Source organism: Tachypleus tridentatus, chromosome 10, assembly GCF_004210375.1.
Source record: "Tachypleus tridentatus isolate NWPU-2018 chromosome 10, ASM421037v1, whole genome shotgun sequence".
NCBI classification, from domain to species: domain Eukaryota; kingdom Metazoa; phylum Arthropoda; class Merostomata; order Xiphosura; family Limulidae; genus Tachypleus; species Tachypleus tridentatus.
The window spans coordinates 119070680-119082726 of NC_134834.1; the positions used below are offsets into that span (position 1 = coordinate 119070680).

The 12047-nt window shown below is 35.0% G+C and overlaps 1 protein-coding gene across 1 annotated transcript in view; it reads left to right on the forward strand.

Annotated features, from left to right (window-relative positions):
• The first annotated feature begins 7702 nt into the window (after positions 1–7702).
• LOC143230167 (uncharacterized) overlaps positions 7703–12047 on the forward strand; it is a 71437-nt gene continuing 67092 nt past the window's right edge. The window contains exon 1 of the mRNA XM_076463246.1: positions 7703–8192. The gene's annotated coding sequence lies outside the window, so the exon portion shown is untranslated. The remainder of the gene's footprint in view (positions 8193–12047) is intronic.

Genomic DNA, 12047 nt, shown 5'->3' on the forward strand with positions numbered 1-12047 from the left:
TAATATACGTTATTACAGGTAGCACAGTTTCAGTCGAACAAACCACTTGACAGAAGTGTTAATATACGTTATTACAGGTAGCACAGTTTCAGTCGAACAAACCACTTGACAGAAGTGTTAATATACGTTATTACAGGTAGCACAGTTTCAGTCGAACAAACCACTTGACAGAAGTGTTAATATACGTTATTACAGGTAGCACAGTTTCAGTCGAACAAACCACTTGACAGAAGTGTTAATATACGTTATTACAGGTAGCACAGTTTCAGTCGAACAAACCACTTGACAGAAGTGTTAATATACGTTATTACAGGTAGCACAGTTTCAGTCGAACAAACCACTTGACAGAAGTGTTAATATACGTTATTACAGGTAGCACAGTTTCAGTCGAACAAACCACTTGACAGAAGTGTTAATATACGTTATTACAGGTAGCACAGTTTCAGTCGAACAAACCACTTGACAGAAGTGTTAATATACGTTATTACAGGTAGCACAGTTTCAGTCGAACAAACCACTTGACAGAAGTGTTAATATATCTCGGTTAGATGTCCCTAATTTAGATGTGACAGAGTAAGAAGGAATGCATCTAGTAAACATTACCCACCGCCAACTTTTCGGCCGTTCCTTTACCAAAATATAGTGGGACTGACTGATCTAGTAAACATTACCCACCGCCAACTTTTCCGGCGTTCCTTTACCAAAATATAGTGGGACTGACGGTACATTATGACGACCTCGCGGCTGCAAGGATAAACATATTCGGTAACGGGAATTCGAAAGTATAATTCGCAGATTAAGCGCCCTAACCATCAGTATATGCCAGGACACTTGAGTAAACGACGCTTCAGTTTATTTATCATGCTGTTAATTTCTTTAAAGTTCTATTAATTCTATAAAAAAAGTCGTAGGAAACACAAATAATCAGTTTTTGATATATGTTTCAAAAGAAGGCTTAGAGAAATAAACGGTCTTTCATTTTTCACAAAGAAAATTTACAAGATCGCATTTTATAAAAGTTTTTAACGGGTTCTGATAAAATATCTCCCTCGCTAGTATAAGGTTACATTAAAATCACCGTTTCGTTTAACGAAACTAAAGCCTCAACTGGTGGTTTCGTCAGTCTTCATGATTAAATTTCAAACGAAGTACCAAAAGCTGCAAGACCTGTAACAGCACAATAGCGAAGTGTGTCAGGGTTATTGTGATTTGCGCACGCGGCCATGAGGTACACGAACACGTTAAACGACTTATCTGGAATGTTTTAGAGCCTTCACATTCTAGCTATTCTATCGTCAGTCGCGTGTAAACCTCTTTACCAAAAACTTGTAAATACAAAATCTTCGATGCAATAGTTCGAACGATAGTACCTCAGATTATATTAATAATGTTGTTAAATTTGCAGTCAAGCTGGATTACAGTAGGCATCTTGCTCCTTGGAGCTAATAATAACATTCGTTTTTTTTTATAAGCACCTCGCCCCCTTTGTTGGAGATAATATCTCAATGTTTAGTACGATTTGGGGAATTAACGATATCTTATTTGTTTGATCTAATACTTTGTAGTCTTGGTAGTCTAACTAAGCTGATCTAATACTTTGTGGTCTTGGTAATTTAACTAAGTTGATCTAATACTTTGTGGTCTTGGTAATCTAACAAAGCTGATCTAATACTTTGTGGTCTTGGTAATTTAACTAAGCTGATCTAATACTTTGTGGTTTTAGTAATCTAACTAAGTTGATGTAATACTTTGTGGTCTTGGTAATTTAACTAAGCTGATCTAATACTTTGTGGTCTTGGTAATTTAACTAAGCTGATCTAATACTTTGTGGTCTTGGTAATCTAACTAAGTTGATGTAATACTTTGTGGTCTTGGTAATCTAACTAAGTTGATGTAATACTTTGTGGTCTTGGTAATTTAACTAAGCTGATCTAATACTTTGTGGTCTTGGTAATTTAACTAAGCTGATCTAATACTTTGTGGTCTTGGTAATTTAACTAAGCTGATCTAATACTTTGTGGTCTTGGTAATCTAACTAAGTTGATGTAATACTTTGTGGTCTTGGTAATCTAACTAAGTTGATGTAATACTTTGTGGTCTTGGTAATCTAACTAAGTTGATGTAATACTTTGTGGTCTTGGTAATCTAACTAAGTTGATGTAATACTTTGTGGTCTTGGTAATCTAACTAAGTTGATGTAATACTTTGTGGTAATCTAACTAAGTTGATGTAATACTTTGTGGTAATCTAACTAAGTTGATGTAATACTTTGTGGTCTTGGTAATTTAACTAAGTTGATGTAATACTTTGTGGTCTTGGTAATCTAACTAAGTTGATGTAATACTTTGTGGTAATCTAACTAAGTTGATGTAATACTTTGTGGTAATCTAACTAAGTTGATGTAATACTTTGTGGTAATCTAACTAAGTTGATGTAATACTTTGTGGTAATCTAACTAAGTTGATGTAATACTTTGTGGTAATTTAACTAAGTTGATGTAATACTTTGTGGTCTTGGTAATTTAACTAAGCTGATCTAATACTTTGTGGTCTTGGTAATCTAACTAAGTTGATGTAATACTTTGTGGTAATCTAACTAAGTTGATGTAATACTTTGTGGTAATCTAACTAAGTTGATGTAATACTTTGTGGTAATCTAACTAAGTTGATGTAATACTTTGTGGTAATTTAACTAAGTTGATGTAATACCTTGTGGTCTTGGTAATTTAACTAAGTTGATCTAATACTTTGTGGTCTTGGTAATCTAACTAAGTTGATGTAATACTTTGTGGTCTTGGTAATTTAACCCTTTGTCTTATCATTTCTCCTACCAGTACAAATAATTTTCGTCTCTGAATCCAAGCATCCTTTTCGGATATAGTTAGGATAAAGATCCCACTCTAAGGATAAGTCACTTACTTCCAAACTATAAATGTTTTATTAGACATAACTATTCAATATTAATATCTTGTATACTATTTCGTCTTCCACAAATATTGTAGAGAATGTCACGCTTCACAGCACCTCTACCCACATCATGTTAATAGTACTAACTGAAAGGTTTCAATAATATGGCGTATTCTGTGGTCCATTACATATCGTCAATGATATTATTTTGTGTAGACATATTTGTTTATAATCTTTGGTTCGATAAGGTTTTGTTACTTTAAACAAACAAAAGGAATACCCAAACCAAAAATACATCAAACATTAGAACGACATTCAAGAATAGAAACAACAATGAAATAGATGGAAACAGTGAAAGATTAAAAACAAGAATAAAACCGTGGAATGTATCTGGAAACCAATTACAAATTTGTACTTGTAGCAATTTGTTCCTCTCCCACTCCCTGAGTTTGAGCTACTGACCATAAGGAAAGAAGCCACCCTACCATCAACATCTGAAGCTATGGGATTGACCATCTTTCTTGTAACTAACCCACAACTTAGCTGGCGAGGGGGATTTCTGGTATCACAACGTGGATTCGAAACCGGCTTGTTAACTCCAAACTCTATACCTCTAAAGGAGGACCAAAATATCAGAGAACAAGACTACAGAACAACCAAACACAAGTACAAAAAGTCAAACAAAAAACAAGCAATAATTTATTTTTATTTTATATTTGCGCAAAGCTACACAAAGGATAATTTGAAAAGAAAAAAAAAAACAATTACGGGAAAGTAAACAATCAGCAGCAACCACTGCCAAATGTTAGGGTTATCTTATACCATTGAACAGTGACATTTTGTGACACCAGACCACAAAGATTTTAAACTTGACACAATTAGCATCAAGCATGGCCTTAAAAACACGAGAACTAGAGTGTAACATTGCAAAGCAAATACGAAATACAACGAGATCCTAAAGACAAGAATGAAACATCAAACAAAAAGGGCTAGCATCATCTGGGTCCTCCGATGGTACAGCGGTAATTCTATGGATTTACAACGCTAAAATCAGAGGTGCGATTCCCCTCGGTGGACTCAGCAGATAGCCCGATGTGACTTTACTATAAGAAAACATACACATCACCTGGTGGCTAAAACTGCGCGGACTACAAGTTCAAGTCCATTACCGAATACTGTGGTACTCTTTCGGATCTCATGGCGTTGCAATGTGTAGGCCAATAATACATCTGGCTTAAGCCAGATATCACTCTAGTAACATAGTGTAAAATTCACACAAACAGAGATGTGGCTCATCAAACAACCTAAATATCAGTACCCACGCTTTAAACTAGACGTTTTAACTAAACCTAAGGTACACCTCTCTTTAATTTTGAGCTACTGACAAGAGAAAGCAAACAGTTGCATCCATCCCCACATGGATCTTGTCTCGAAACGAATAACATAGCATCACTTTATAACATGAGCAGAACTGAAAATGCTCACTGGCACCTTATCTCAAACCCTAGACTCTAGTCGCCTGGCCTAAGTTTTAAATTACAACAAGACGTTATTAAAGAGTAGATATCAGAACATACAGAATAATATTTTTAAAAGAATCGTTGCCTTAAGTGGAGGTTGGTTATAAGTTATCGAACAAAGAAAGGATAAAATGTTGACTTTTCAAAATGGAGTCTGCCTCACCCTACAGTTCGACACGGATACCGTAACTTGTTGGTAAAATGTTTGTAGAGCTCTATTCCGAGATATAACGGGAACTTCAATGCTCACCTACCTTCCTAGTCACACCAGTTGAAAGACAATGTTAAGATGTATTCCATGTTAAGTCTCATGACTTGCACGGATGAGAAATTTCATAAATCCACACTTAGCTTTAACACTAATCTAATGATGCTGTTAGAGAAACCACTAAAGCACGAGAAACAGAGATGGCCGTAACTAAAAGAATGACGAGGTAAGTTTAACGTACGAAAGAAAGTAAAGATCCATCCAATTAGGATAGAAACAAAACACTTCATTGTGAATTATTTAAAGTAAAGATCCATCCAATTAGGATAGAAACAAAACACTTCATTGTGAATTATTTAAAGTAAAGATCCATCCAATTAGGATAGAAACAAAACACTTCACTTCATCGTGAATTATTTAAAGTAAAGATCCAGCCAATTAGGATAGAAACAAAACACTTCATTGTGAATTATTTAAAGTAAAGATCCATCCAATTAGGATAGAAACAAAACACTTCATTGTGAATTATTTAAAGTAAAGATCCATCCAATTAGGATAGAAACAAAACACTTCATTGTGAATTATTTAAAGTAAAGATCCATCCAATTGGGATAGAAACAAAACACTTCATTGTGATTTTTTTTTCCTGTGACAGTAGGAAGTGCACCTTCTAGTGGTTCTTCCTGTAAGAGTATGAAGTGCACTTTCTAGTAGTTCTTCCTGTGAGAGTATGAAGTGCACTTTCTAGTGGTTCTTCCTGTGAGAGTATGAAGTGAACTTTCTAGTGGTTCTTCCTGTGAGAGTATGAAGTGTACTTTCTAATGGTTCTTCCTGTGAGAGTATGAAGTGTACTTTCTAATGGTTCTTCCTGTGAGAGTATGAAGTGTACTTTCTAGTGGTTCTTCCTGTGAGAGTATGAAGTGTACTTTCTAGTGGTTCTTTCTGTGAGAGTATGAAGTGTACTTTCTAGTGGTTCTTCCTGTGAGAGTATGAAGTGCACTTTCTAGTGGTTCTTTCTGTGAGAGTATGAAGTGAACTTTCTAGTGGTTCTTCCTGTGAGAGAATGAAGTGCACTTTCTAGTGGTTCTTCCTGTGAGACTATGAAGTGCACTTTCTAGTGGTTCTTCCTGTGAGAGTATGAAGTGCACTCTCTAGTGGTTCTTCCTGTGAGAGTATGAAGTGTACTTTCTAATGGTTCTTCCTGTGAGAGTATGAAGTGTACTTTCTAGTGGTTCTTCCTGTGAGAGTATGAAGTGCACTTTCTAGTAGTTCTTCCTGTGACAGTTGGAAGTGCACCTTCTAGTAGTTCTTCCTGTAAGAGTATGAAGTGTACTTTCTAGTAGTTCTTCCTGTGAGAGTATGAAGTGCACTTTCTAGTAGTTCTTCCTGTAAGAGTATGAAGTGCACTTTCTAGTGGTTCTTCCTGTGAGAGTATGAAGTGCACTTTCTAGTGGTTCTTCCTGTGAGAGTATGAAGTGCACTTTCTAGTGGTTCTTCCTGTGAGAGTATGAAGTGCACTTTTCTAGTGGTTCTTCCTGTGAGAGTATGAAGTGCACTTTCTAGTGGTTCTTCCTGTGAGAGTATGAAGTGCACTTTCTAGTGGTTCTTCCTGTGAGAGTATGAAGTGCACTTTTCTAGTGGTTCTTCCTGTGAGAGTATGAAGTGCACTTTTCTAGTGGTTCTTCCTGTGAGAGTATGAAGTGCACTTTCTAGTGGTTCTTCCTGTGAGAGTATGAAGTGCACTTTCTAGTAGTTCCTCCTGTGACAGTAAAAAGTGCACCTTCTCGTGGTTCTTCGTGTGACAGTAGGAAGTGCACCTTCTAGTGGTTCTTCCTGTGACAGTAGGAAGTGCACCTTCTAGTGGTTCTTCCTGTGACAGTAGGAAGTGCATCTTCTAGTGGTTCTTCCTGTGACAGTAGGAAGTGCACTTTCTAGTGGTTTTTCCTGTGAGAGTAGGAAGTGCACTTTCTAGTGGTTCTTCCTGTGACAGTAGGAAGTGCACCTTCTAGTGGTTCTTCCTGTGACAGTAGGAAGCTCACCTTCTAGTGGTTCTTCATGTAAGAGTGCGAAGTGCACTTTCTAGTGGTTCTTCCTGTGACAGTGGGAAATGCACCTTCTAGTGGTTCTTCCTGTGACAGTGAGAACAACAAACAATAATTTAAACAGTTATTATTGGTTGATCAGATATACATAGATAAACCAACAGCTATTTCGTTTTTTCTCTATTATTTGTTTGTGTATTTTGGTTAGAAAATGTGCTTATTTGGTTACATTTAATAACAATAATGTAATATTCTGTTATCCGTGCTTTAAGAAATATAAAGAACCTAACACAACATAATTACCCGCTTCTGACAGCAACAGCAACCTTATGTCACAAGTGCCGCTGTTCTGCATCAGCAACCTGGTGTCACAAGTGCTGTTGTTGTGTGTCAGCAACCTGATGTCACAAGTGCTGTTGTTGTGTGTCAGCAACCTGGTGTCACTGGTGCCCTTGTTCTGTGTCAGCAACCTGGTTTCACAAGCGCCTTGTTCTGTATCAGCTATAAACAGCAACTCAAGGACACTTATGAAGTGTCAACTATATCACTCACTGATTGCACAATATAACTAGTTTATGTTTTGTGTCCTTGTGTTAGAGAGATCCTAAAAAATTAATACTTTGTGATGCGAGAAATTGTCTTCAAATAATTTGAAATGTGGGAATTTCTTTAATTTATGAGCAACCACAGCACATAAAGTCCACAAATAACAGAGCAATGACTTATTAAAAACAAATCAACGTCATGGTAATACACTCGCTATTTTATAATAATTACTAAACACGAGCTTTTAGCCATAGACAGGCTTCATGTTGAACATATATACCAGTATTATTAACAGTTACTTAACCAGAGTTTAAAACCCAAAAGTTAACACTAAAAACAACTTCTCGCTCACTTCAAACCCAAACCTCTAGAGTAAACAATCTTGCCTCCAGTAGTCTACAATGCTATTCCTGCTTGAAACGTGTCAGCTCTTGTGATTGGACAAGGTATTTCGGCTTTCGATTGGTTGGTTTTTGCACACGCAATTTCAGCAAGCTTGTTTTCAATGTGTAAAACTTGCGTAAGAAGTATAGGAAGCGTTGTTAGTGCACAGTGTAGATGAGGTTGGAACACCAGTATCATCGTGTCTCGACATTCCCGAATATTATGTGATTGTACCATCCCGTAAGGAAAGCTAGGAGTTGCAATTCAGCGTCCATTTGCTGCGAATAATCTTGTATCAAGCTTCTTAGGCCGGCGTCCGTCCGCTCGCGCTAGCCATTTTCCGTACTCGTACATTGGTGTATTGTTACTGTTAGTGCTGGTGTTGGAAAACCGAACCAAGTTCTGCGACTCGTTTCGAATACTAATAAAATATAATGGTAGCCGCAAGTTAACATTTCCTGTATGTTTTATGTTTTAGAACAACAAAGGGTAAAGCCAGTTACTTCGTTTACAGGAATTAGTTTGGGGAAACGGATTAGTGGATTGAAATCTTGACCAGACAAGATACAACTAACCACTTCAACAAGTAAGTATTATTTTGTCAAAGAAAGTGCTTTGAAAGTTGGATCCGGTCAGTTACTTGGTGTAGAAATACCCGAGGGGTGAACATACAACCACTTTATTTCTTCCAATTGACAATGTTTTCAGAGAACAGTGTTTTGTCGTTGTGATATGTGAAGTTGTTACTATTATTATTTTAGTTATTTTTAATTATTATTGGGAGATGCTATGTTTATTGAGTACCCTACGATTTTACGTTGAGCTTTATTTAACTTTAATGAATTGTGTATGTATATACATACAAACACAGAGTTAATTCATTAAATTAACACTGAAGTTTATAAAACAGAGAACAATTTTACCAGACGACATTTTGTAATGTTTTTCTGTTCTGTTACTGGTACAGCCGAAGAGGTGTATTTAACTAACTGCTATTAAGTCGTGCTTTCGCTACCGAACAGACTCGCAGCAAAAAAACCTAGCTTTAAAGTGATACGGTATCACCTGTATTCATTGGTACTTCCGTACTATTAAAGCTTGTAAAGTCTGAATGTAGTTTGACGGCGTTAAGGTTATCGTCTGAACTGTGAAGCTACAAATTAATGTGCTGCCATCTAGTGATAAATATATATATTTTTAACCAATTGTTCTTGTTTTATAATTATAGAATGTCAGGAAACTCCGATATTGTTAATCGCATTAATTATTAAAAGGTGATAGAAATTAATACTATAGAGTAATAGTAAACTTAAGATAATTAGTTACGTTGGTACTGGTAGAAATGTCGTGGGCAGTCCTAGTTATTCAGCTTTATATCGTAACAGGTGTGTGTGGAGATAGTAGTATTTATACCCAGTTATGTTGGGGGTATCCTATCTGCGAGACAAAATCCAAACGCTGATGATAAAGAAACTAGTTATGAAAAAAAATCTGTTAAAGGTACGAAAATGAGTAATTCCACCTACAACATTAACTCCTTTCACTGTCTGCAGCCAGTTGTTGAAAGCTCTGAAAGTAGAAATTAAACCACTCTACTATATCAAACTCCCAATCTTCGCAATTACAAAAATATATTAAACGAAACTAAACGGTCTTAAAGAGAACTAAAAATTCTACCTTAATAGTTCTTACATATCCAACCTGCTATCCTGCAAAAATATATTAAATTAAACTAAATTATCGTAAAGAGAATTATAAACCATACTTAAATAGTTCTTGCATAGCCATTCTTTCTCTTGAAGATTTATTCTAATATAACATGGGAAAACCGAGATAGGCCTAACTACTTGAAACTAGTTTTCCTTCCCGCTCTACTGAATAACATCATATTATTTAAAGTTGGCGACTTATAAAACTTAAGAAACTAACATCTAATGTCTCCATAAGGTATTTTCCATAATCTAAAATTTATTTTTTAAACATTTCTTATATATTATAAAAACTAATTTATCTGTGAATAATGAAACATTATCCATAAAACAATTACTATTGTTACAACTTATTAAAAACCTTAACTGAGATAATAATACATTTTAACATTGGGCACGAAATAATATAATTAGAGATAGATAGACCACGGAAGGGAAAATTAAATTCTGTTTTTACCAAGTAATTAATTTTACTCTGCCTAGAGTAAAATTAATGTCTATATATAAATAATTAGTATAAATAGGGGGGAAAATTAAGATCCTAATAGAAAGTAGGGAGCGTTGGCTATTTGTAGAAATATATAAGAAATATAAAAATAAAATAAATGTTACAATGACTGGTACTTTCTGTTAAAATTTTAATTTTGTTCCTCCTATTTACTTTAATTTTTATTTGTCAGTGGAATGGATACATCTCTACACTTTTAGTATAGCGATACATCTGAGACCCGTAACATTTACAAGAATTAAAACCACAAGCATAAATGTACTTCTTTTAAGATAAGTGTATAAAGGTGTCATACTGGAAATGTACGAGACCTATTTTATCATATTATTAGCGTATGTGCGCATAATATATTGTAACCAATTCTTCGAACGGACAGATTTTCGCTTCGGAATTAAGTAACGGTTTTTCGGCGCTTGAATATACTGCTGTGCTTTGATAAGTGACATCATCATTACAATTGTTTCTTTTGCAAGTTATTTCTTATATATTATATTAGATACAAAATTCTGTTTATTATGGAATCTATATAACGGAGTGTGTAGATATATAAATTAGGATTTAATACTCGTTTTACAAATGTGTTTTCATGAAAGAACAGATACACGTTGTCTACCTTTGAAGAGAAATTCACCCTCATTGACCCCCCCCCCCCAGTGTGTTTCTGTACTTCTACGTTGGTACTGAAACACGTTCTCTACATTTTTGTTTTTATAATAAATATGAAAATATTTTAAAAATTAAAATTTCTGTCATGGAAAATACCTTGTGGAGACATTATGGGTCGTTAGTTACTTAGGTTTGAAAATGTAATTTTATTCGGCATATCTTGATGGAAAGACTAATCGCAAATATCCCGTGTTATACTTGAATAACTCTTTAAGAGGAAGAATGGGTATGTAAGCACTATTGAGTTCGGGTTTTTAGTTCTCTTTAAGATAGTTTAATATGTTTTTGTAAGGTAGGAAGTTGGGTATGTAAGAATTATTAAGGTAGGGTTGGTATTTCTCCTTAAGATCACTTAGTTTCATTTAATATAGTTTCATAAGATATGAGGTTGGGAGTTTCATATAATAAAAAAAAATTAGGGTTGGTTTATTTCTACTCTAAGAACTCTGAGAGTGACTGGCTACAGACGGTGAAAAACAGTAGAAGTTGAGACGTTGTAGGTGTCAGTTCTTTATCATTAATTAATTTCCCTTATAGTTGGTTACTTCATCATCAAAGATTAGATATTGTCAAATAAATGGAATATCCACAACACAGTTGTGTGTTAATACTGTTATTACCACAGACATTTATGATAATTAGGGTTGACAGTGGTAGTTCTACAAATTTTGGTGTATATTTGTTTGTGTGTGTGTGTGTGTTGAAAAATGATAATTAATAAATTGTTAGTCAACTATTGCCGGTAGGGGGCTTGGACACTTACTCCAGTATTTTTACCTGTATAGTTGTTCTTATTTATTTATTTATTAATATTTGAAACAAAAAAATGTAGCTTAAAAAGTGTTTTGTTTTTGCTTTTCTGAAAAACTTCTCATTTAGTGAAAGTTTGAGCGTGAAACGTGTAGGTAAAGAAATATGAACGAGATAATTTAAGATACTTACTTCAATTTGCAAGTGGAAGACAGTTAGGAAAAACGTTACTACACTAATATCCAGATAAACACACGTTTTTCCGTGGAAACTTGTAGTATAAAACGTTGCTACACTAATATAACACCCAGATAAACACACGTTTTTCTATAGAAACTTGTATGTGTGTTCTCTTTTAGCAAAACCACATCGGGTTATCTGCTGAGTCCACCGAGGGAATCGAACCCTTGATTTTAGTGCTATAAGTCCGTAGATTTGTCGCTGTGCAACAGACTAGAAACTTCCAACACAAAAAATTAATTAATTTATCTATGTTGTTTCATTCTGATTGCTCAAATACTGAATGGATATTTAGACGGTTTTTCTGCTAAACCCAAGTGTCAGAAAAACTACATTAACTGAATCGTGTTTTGGTTTTGCGCCAATCCAGAATACGGTTTGAATATGTTAAAAAAATAGTAATTATGCCATAATTAAACTACTAGTTAGTAATTCTATTCTAGACGTTATACACTGTTATAAACCCTCTGTGTGGATTCCTGTACTTGGTGAGAGGGCCTTCCAGGGAAGATTCTATTCTTTCAGTTTACCTCCTCTGGGATCTAAACATCCACTCACGTGTTTGCCG